This window comes from Crotalus tigris, unplaced genomic scaffold, assembly GCF_016545835.1.
Source record: "Crotalus tigris isolate CLP2741 ecotype Arizona unplaced genomic scaffold, ASM1654583v1 scf7180000024337.5909745, whole genome shotgun sequence".
In the NCBI taxonomy this organism is placed as follows: domain Eukaryota; kingdom Metazoa; phylum Chordata; class Lepidosauria; order Squamata; family Viperidae; genus Crotalus; species Crotalus tigris.
Genome location: NW_024100507.1, coordinates 5,323,792 through 5,332,653, shown reverse-complemented (window position 1 = coordinate 5,332,653; position 8,862 = coordinate 5,323,792).

The following is an 8,862-nucleotide window of genomic DNA, read 5'->3' as shown; positions in this document are numbered from 1 at the left end:
TCAAAATGGGTCTGAAGGCTCCCCTGCCTCTCATAGAAGCAGTACTATTTGTAGAATGTTAAATTAGGGTTTTTAAATGGTTTCAAGCCTTGACAGAAAGCTAGTGTTGGGTGTTTTTGAGGCTGCAGTTGCGCAAGATGGTAATTATTAGCACTATCCATTACCTTCCAATTTTTTTTAAAAAAAATTATTAGCTGTTTTGTTGTCTTTTCTCAGATCCTGCAATTAACTGCATGTGGCTAGCCTTTAATCATTTCTTTCTGAAAACTTTATTTATACTGCTCCATATAAGACAACATAATATAATGAGAAGAAGAAACCAGAAAGAATAAGACTCAATCTTTGATTATTTATCCTAGTGATATTTCATATTTCTACTTTTTCCAATTTCCATTCTGCTTACAACGTTCATTTTTACAATGAGAATTCCTTGCAAAGACTTGAATTGATTGCATAACAGCTGAGGCAGCAACCCAAAAGATTTCTAAAAACTCTGGAAAAATGAATGTACACCAAACGTCCATATTTGTTCAACTGCTTGTTCATTTGTTCCATATATGTGTCAGAAATACAGAGATACTAACATTCCCAACTTAGAGGATTGAACTTCTTGATCAAGTTTAGAAGTTTCTAATCTATGCAGAGGTCTATTTTCCATCCACCTTTCCTTTGCATACTTTTGGGTGTAACATTACATTTACATTGCTATGTGCATATCTATAATTACATCAGAATACAATGAAGCTATTCTTAAATCAATACAATATATCAACATTTTTATGGGCTTACACATTTGGATATGTAAGCCCATTAAAAATGAAAGGCACTACCACTAAAACTGAAGCATTAATTAACACTATGAACTCCCAAATGGACGAGAATAATTATTATGCTCTAGATAAAGGCTTATGAAATGTTAAATGTGATATTTAAAGCAAGAATTGCCTCCATATCTAATGAATAGGTTTAAGCAAACCCTTTTATTACCCTCTCCTAATTTTCTAAGTAGAAGAATAGATTCAGTAGGGGATGTGAAAGGAAATAAATAAAGAGGAAAGGAAGGGAGGACTGGGAATGAGTTGGCCTTACTTTTTGACAGTTTTAGAACTGATAAGTTTGTCTTATTCTGGGTAAGGAAACTCAATATCTTATATTATTTTAATAAAATAAGATATTATTTTTGCTCAGTTCATTATCAGAAGAAAGCATTCAAATGTCATTTTATGGCAAATGCAGATGACAAAACAGCCAATTCTGGCTGTGAATACATTTAGCTTCCTTATGCCCCCAATGGATACTAGTAAGCAACAATCCATCAGAGTTTAAGACAGTCTATCTTTTTCTCTTTCCCCATATAATTAGCATTTAAGCATAAACATTAAAATCTCTTCAGCTGTTCCAGTTTCATTGTGGCTCGTATACCTATCCTGTTTTATGCATAGCTCTACAGACGGATTCCTACAATATCGCTCCAGTAGAAGGTTGTGAATCCTCATAAAAATTACGTACAATAAGCTACACTGAAAAGACATTTTATAGCCTCCTTGCCTTTAGCCAAAACCCATTATTTCTAACAAAGGGCATTATTGTATCAAACTGTAGTAAAATATACTGTATTTTTGTCTAAGAATGTGATGGCTTACAATAACAACCCTTACTCAGTGGTCCATGTCAAGCTAGAATGAGATGTCAACTGGAGTTTTACAGGGCTCCATTGTACAGCCATCATTGTTCCTGTATGCAAAAAATATGCACGAGGTTATCATGCTTATCAAACAAGATTATCAACCTCACAGATGACATCAAGATAAGGAGGATAGCAAATATCCTGAATCAAGATTCAGGATGATCTTCAAAAACCAGAACAAAAGCCAGAGCTACAGTCAGAACATCTTAATGGCACATTGTTGGAGAAAACTGCTGTGCAGGATTTCCTAGAAATACCTAAGAAAATCAAATTACATTTACAACAATAATTGACTCACAAAAAATGAAAATCCTGTCAAAAGAGATTGACAATACGTTCCTATTTAAGCATGCCTATTTACTTAGAAACAAGCCTCTTTGAACTCAAAAACATATAAAGAACCATACTGCCACTCTTGACAGGCTGACCCTTATCACTTTATTCCTAAATGGCCCATATTTTTACCCCCATATCTCTTTTATTGCTTTATTTCTTCCTCTTAAGTTATGAGAATTGTATTTGTATTTCTGAGCGGAAGGTATGCATGAGCCTTTTAGAGTCCTAATACCAAGGAGCAACAATCAAAACATTTCATTTCATCTGATTACATTTACAACATTAAACTATTTGAATGTATTCCTCAGGAAATGTCAGTGATTTCTTAAAGTTAAAAAGAAAAAAAAATAATTTGGCCATATAAATTGTCTTTTGCTTTATTTCAAAAGTGACATCCCTTTTCTAAGCTAACACGAGATGCTTAAGCAATTATTATAACAGGCAATGCCCCAAATGTGGTATCTGGAGGGAGGCCATTTGCAATTGGATGCAATTGTATCCCTTAGATCCTAATATTTTCATTATTATGTTGTTGATTGCAAATCCTATTGACAAACATTTTTAGCAGGTGAAGAAAGAAATACTGGGTTCAGTCAGAGAAACACTGAGGAATTGCAGCCATTCTTATTTCCTGAAGCGCACCAGTAACCTTGCCTAGTTGGTATGGGATCAAATGATCTTGCAAACAATATTTACCCCAGTTCATATATTCCTGGTGCAGAACATTCTCCTCTGGAAAATCATGTCCTTAGCACGAACAATTCATAGTCTTGAAAACTACTTTTAAAAAGTGTGTGTGAGAGAGAGCTGAAGGCCTGGGATTCTTTTATTTCAAGTTCATTTCAGCTACAATTTTACTATTTGGACATGAGGAAATGGTTACTTCTGAGCCTCAACTACCTGAGATGGAATACAGGATACACAACTGCAGAAAGGACTTTTCTCGGGATAAATAAACTTTTGGAGGCATGAATCAAAAGCTCTAATGAACATTAAATAGAGCTGATTCATTTTTGATATTAGATAATGACAGCAATATCAACCCTCCATGTAGAACATCCTGAATATGCCAGAAATCAACTGACTTTTTTATTATTGGAACTGTTCTTTAGACTAGTCCAGAATCTCATGCATCTATCCACAGACACAGGGCTCACACCACTACATGCTCCATAGACCTCCCTCCATTCTTTCTTCCTGGTCTGATTCTCTAAGAATCACATTCTCTTTCGTTCTCTTGTTCTCATTCATTTCATTCTCTTTCTTTTTATGTACATGATTTTCTGGGAACAGGCATCTCAAAAGGGTCTTCAGATTGAGCCTCCCAAACAAGGAGATATCAGAAGTGGGGTCAAGTGCTGTCTACAGTTGGTGACTTCTGGGTTATATCAATGGCTTAAAAGGTAGGCTGTTAGAGTATCAATGCTAATAATGTCATTTCTCCAATGGATATATTGAGTAAGGCAAGAACAATTCTTTATGATAAATATCTCGCTGAAGTTCCAGAATTCAGGCACTGCTACAAAAAGAAATTATGTACCATTTGCTTTGCTGTTCATACATGGAAAAAAAATGCTAACAATATAAAGTTGGATATTTGCCAGATAATTCAACTATCCTTGAATGTTGAAATAAATATTTCCTTATGGGGAACTAGTTCAAAGGCAAGTTGATAGCTTGACCAGGTTGCCGTGCTGCATTTCATCCAGTCCCTGCTATGCAACAACACCAGTGAAAAAAGAAAAATTAGATGATTCTTTCCATAAACACTTCAAACCTTGACATTTTAATAAGGGCTATTCTCATTTACAATATTTGTTCTTAACAGCTGTGGTTTGAAGAACAGAAAGGTCTGCAAACCTGTACTGCAGCCAATAAAATGTTGCTCTAGGAAAACAGTCTTTATCTATTCTGATACTTAATACTTTTCTTTGCACTTGTGAAGGTTGCTATGTGTTACTCAGAAGGGCACAATTTAGTTCAACAATAGCAAATCCAATTCTTCAAAACACTTACGCTGAGTACCATTTCTCAGAATGATCAAAGATTCATTACTGCCTCGATAGCTTACAAGATGGACTTCAAAGCTGTCCTTTGATTCTTGTTGTATTCTAATGCTGCATCTTAAACAGCCCCTCTCAACCTAGCACATAGGGCCACCAGATATAAAACAGCAGTTGTTCCCAGCTGACTGAGCATCTATTCTAACATGCAGGGAGAAGCTACCTTGTGAACTTACAATATACTCAAGATTCTTTTACAAAAACAGGGCAATACAGAGCCTCTGGCATTTGTATTCTGTCCTACCAAAGTGGAGTTACGTAGGACTGTAATTTAAAGCTCACACTTCATAAAGGATGTGACTTGAGCAGAAACAGAGCTGCTGTTGTTCTCCAGCAGTATAAGCTTTGATACTTTTGTTTGTGTGATAAACAGGCTCTTTTCTCTAATCCTGAAAAGTAGATCAGGCTGCTCAATATCTCTTTATTCCAATTTTAAAAATAGAGCTTCTACTCTCACGATTAATAATCTGGAGCTGAATGTGCAGGGAAAGATGCATCAGGCTTACGAAGAGGGACCAGGCTCTTTCCTTTTCTTCATTAAATCTAAATTAAGTAGGCATGCCCAACAATCCAAAAGAGGCTGCAGCAAAGATAGGAAACTTATGAATGAAGAATAAAACATTTCTGCAACTGAGAGCAAGCACTTCCACAGGTTTCGAATGCTCAACATTTGGAGCAAAACATTTATTTACCTCTTTTTCTTCTATAGTTAATCCTTGCTTAATGATGTAATGGAGGCCAGAACTTCCATTGCTAAGCAACGTGGTCATATCGTGTGACATAATGGGACAGTGATCCCAGCAGTCCCCCCTGCCATCATTGTATGAGTTTTGTGGGTCATCAAGCAAGGGCCTCACATGACTAAAACTTGCAACTTCCTTCTGGTTCCAACAAGCAAAGTCAATAGGGAAGCTGGCAAGAAATTGCAACTCCCAGTCACGACAAGTCTTTGCTTAGGTGGCTTGCAAGCAGGCTGGTGAGTGGATTAGTGCTGCAGAGGGCACAGAAATGTGACCAGGAGGTGGGAGATTTCTATGAAGTGCAGGCAGGTGTGTGGGAAGTGGCCATGTGTCAGGAGGTGGCTGCAGAGGGCAGGTGGGTATGTTTGAGAGTGCTGTGGCCTGGTGCAAGTGTGGCTAGGTGGTGGGGGATACTGCAAACATGCCTGTGCATGCTATGGAGTACAAGATCCGTGAAATACTTGGGAGAAAAAGCTGCAGGAGCAACTTGTGACCTTCACTGTCAGCCTCCCCATTGACTCTGTTGTGGGAAGCCAGCAGGGAAAGTCACAAATGGTGGTAATGTGACTATGGGTCGTTGCAATTGTCATGTGGACTGGTTGCCAAATGCCTGAATCATGATCACATGATCAAAGGGGTGCTGTAAAGATCAGAACTTTGGGCACCGGTTGTAAGTACCACTTTTTCAGCACTATTGTAACTTTGAATGGTCACTGAATGAGTGGTTGTTAATTGAGAACTACATGTGTATCAATCCAATGGGGGAAAACCAAGCAAGGATTTTTTAATTATTAACAGTATGAATGCCAAAGTACAGTAACTGAATATAGGAATCTCCCTTGTACTATGAATACTGAGCAATGCATGTGAAGGTAAAGGTTTCCCCTATCCCAGGGGGGTAGGCAACCTTGGCTCTTTTATGACTTGTGGACTTCAACTCCCGGAATTCCATGCTGGCTCAGGAATTCGGGGAGTTGAAGTCCACAAGTCATAAAAGAGCCAAGGTTGCCTACCCCTGCCCCATCCAGTCATTTCTGTCTCGAGAGGATGGTGCTCATCTCCATTTCTTAGCCAAGAGAGCCAGTGTTGTCTGAAGACACTTCCATGGTCATATGGCCAGCATGACTATAGGCCAAGGTGCATGAAACGCTGTTACCTTCCCACCAAAGTGGTACCTACTTGCATTTGCCTGCTTTTGAACCACTAGGTGGGCAGGGACTAATAATGGGAGCTCACCCCATTGTGTGGTGCTCAGTCTTGAACTTGGACTGTCAGCTTTCCAGCTGAGGAGCTCAGCATCTTTAACCATTGAGCCACTGCGCATGTATGCACTACATATGCAGTTATCTCTTTCCAAACGTCTCTCTCCAATCAATGTTGCAAAAGGAGTCCTCTATTACAAAATTTTAGAAAATCAAACCGTTGGAGGAATGGAAAATACACTGACTTCATTCTTCTTAGTTTCACTGTGTCAGTAAGAACAAATTAGAGAAGCTTAATGCTGTTCAACCGAAGCAAATTGGATTTTCTTAGAGCACAGCTCCATCCTTCTCCTTCCTGGGCAAGGTCAATCTAATTAAAACAATTCTAAGATAGCTATTACCCTTCTGTGTTTTTTCATGTTCACCTAATCTTACTAAAAGAATAAAATGTCAGAAGACGAAGGGTCAGGGTTTTTTTTCCTTGCCAGATATGACTGATAATTTTCCCAAGTTAATAGAACCTCTAAAGAACCTCTAAAGAGTCCCAATGCTTAATTTCAAATTCTCTCAAACCAACTTAAATGTCCTAGGATCCACATAAAATAATGTAGAATTAATCTGTCCGCTCCTGAATTATTTCAGGCTTCTTAAGTTAGAAGTTGATATGTTCTCCAGATGCAACAGAACCATAATTTTCAGAATTTCCAACCAACATTTTCTGAAATTCCCAACACATCCAAAAGGCAACAACTCAAGATGGACTGAAATGTTGCATTCATTATATTTTTCTTTTGGAGCTCTTATTATCTTTTTGTTAAAGCAGTGAGTGAGATGAAGCTAATGAAACTTCTTAAAAGCCACTGTTTTCAACCCAAAGGTCTCAGAATAATTTTCAAAGCAATCAATGCTCTGTCCACATAACCAACAACAAAAACTGCATTGAGACAGCATTATCTCCATCCTCACCTTTAGTTCATGCTGGGCAATTTTCTATTAGATTGTTCATATGAATGTGAGTTTCAAAATGATTTAAGAACACCAGTACAAGGATATTGGGGTGCTAGGGTGGTTTCTTAACTGGAGAAGCTGAGGCAATGGAGCTCTACCCTTGGAAACTATCTGCTCCAAATCTTTAGTATTAATCTGGCAAAATTATTTCCAATTATTCCTTTTGCACCAGAGGAGAGTTGAGAGTTAATCAAGTCCACTGTCCAACACTTTTGGGCAATGGCACTAGCTTACAGTTGCTCTGCAATTGATGCAAAGACCTGGTGTGAAAGTGCTCTAAGCATTTTTCCTTGAAACTCCAAAATTGAGATGGTAGGGGCAGGTGTCCAGAGATAAACTAGAATGTAGAGAAGTGATCTAAAAGGGCAATATTGAGAAAGAATGGATTAAACGTAGCTTTTTTCTCCTTTACTTAAACATACAATAAAAACAAGAGTTTTTCATTTAAAGAAATATTGGTATTTTTTTCTCCATATATTTATAAGAATATATTTCTTCACTTTCTGATCAAGCTAAAACCGTCATAGCATAACTTAGTTCCCTCATGCAATACTAGATATTATCAATATATAGCTGCATAAACAATATGACATGAACTCGGCTGCATGAACAACATATTATGAGATATATGTGACTCCCATTTTGTAGGGATTCCATATGATCTTGAAGTCCTGGCTGTTTTCCTTTGGGTTAAGATGAATAGAGCTTCTTGTTGGATGTATTTTTTAGATATGGGTGGCTGGATTCCATCCTGTCTCTTTATTCTGTCTCACACAAGTCCTGCTGTGCTGTCTCAACATGGTGGAAGGTGGGTGGTCCTGGGAGGGATGAGCAAAGAACATCAGGAATATATATATTCTCAACAGGGTCATCCAAGATGTGAAGGTCATTCTAGTTGCCCAGCCATATTATCAGGCACTAAACTGACCAATGGCAATACAGGAAAATGCTGGAGATATTACTTAATTGACAATGGCAAGAACATCAATTAATACTATGCGGGAGAATGTAAAGGTAAATTGTTTTTTTTTACCAAGAAAACCATATAGACAGAAAATATAAAACTATTGCGAATCTAGTGCCAGATGATGGATCTTCAAGACATGTAGTTGCTGATGTTGCTATAGGGAAGAAAACCTGAAATTATGATGGGACATGGAACATGAGACTCATGAAACCTTATACCATTTCAGACAAAAACTTCCAGTATTGGAGCATTCACAGCTTCTGAAGGCAGGTTGTTCCACTGGTTAATTGTTCTGTCGGGAAGTTTCTCCTTAGTTCTAGGTTGCGTCTCTCCTTGATTAGTTTCCATCCGTTGCATCTTCTTCTGCCTTCAGGCTTTTTGGAGAATAGCTTGACTCTCTCCTCTTTGTAACAGCCCAAAATATTGGAACACTGCTATCATGTCCCCCCTCGTCCTTCTCTTCATTAAACTAGACATACCCAATTCCAGCAACCGTTCCTTATGTTTTAGCCTACAGTCCCCTAATCATCTTTGTTGCTCTTCTCTGTACTCTTTCTAGAGTCTCAACATTTTTTACATTGTGGTGACCAAAACTGGATGCAGTATTCCAAGTGTGGCCTTACCAAGGCATTGTAAAGTGGTATTAATACTTCATGTGATCTTGATTCTATCCCTGTTAATGCAGCCTAGCACTGTGTTGGCTTTTTTGGCAGCTGCAGCACACTGCTGGCTCATATTTAAGTCCATTAGGACTCCGAGATCCCTCTCACAGTTACTACTATTGAGCAAGGTACCACCTATACTATACCTGTACATTTGTTTTTTCTTGCCTAAAGATAGAAACTTATTTTTTTCACCA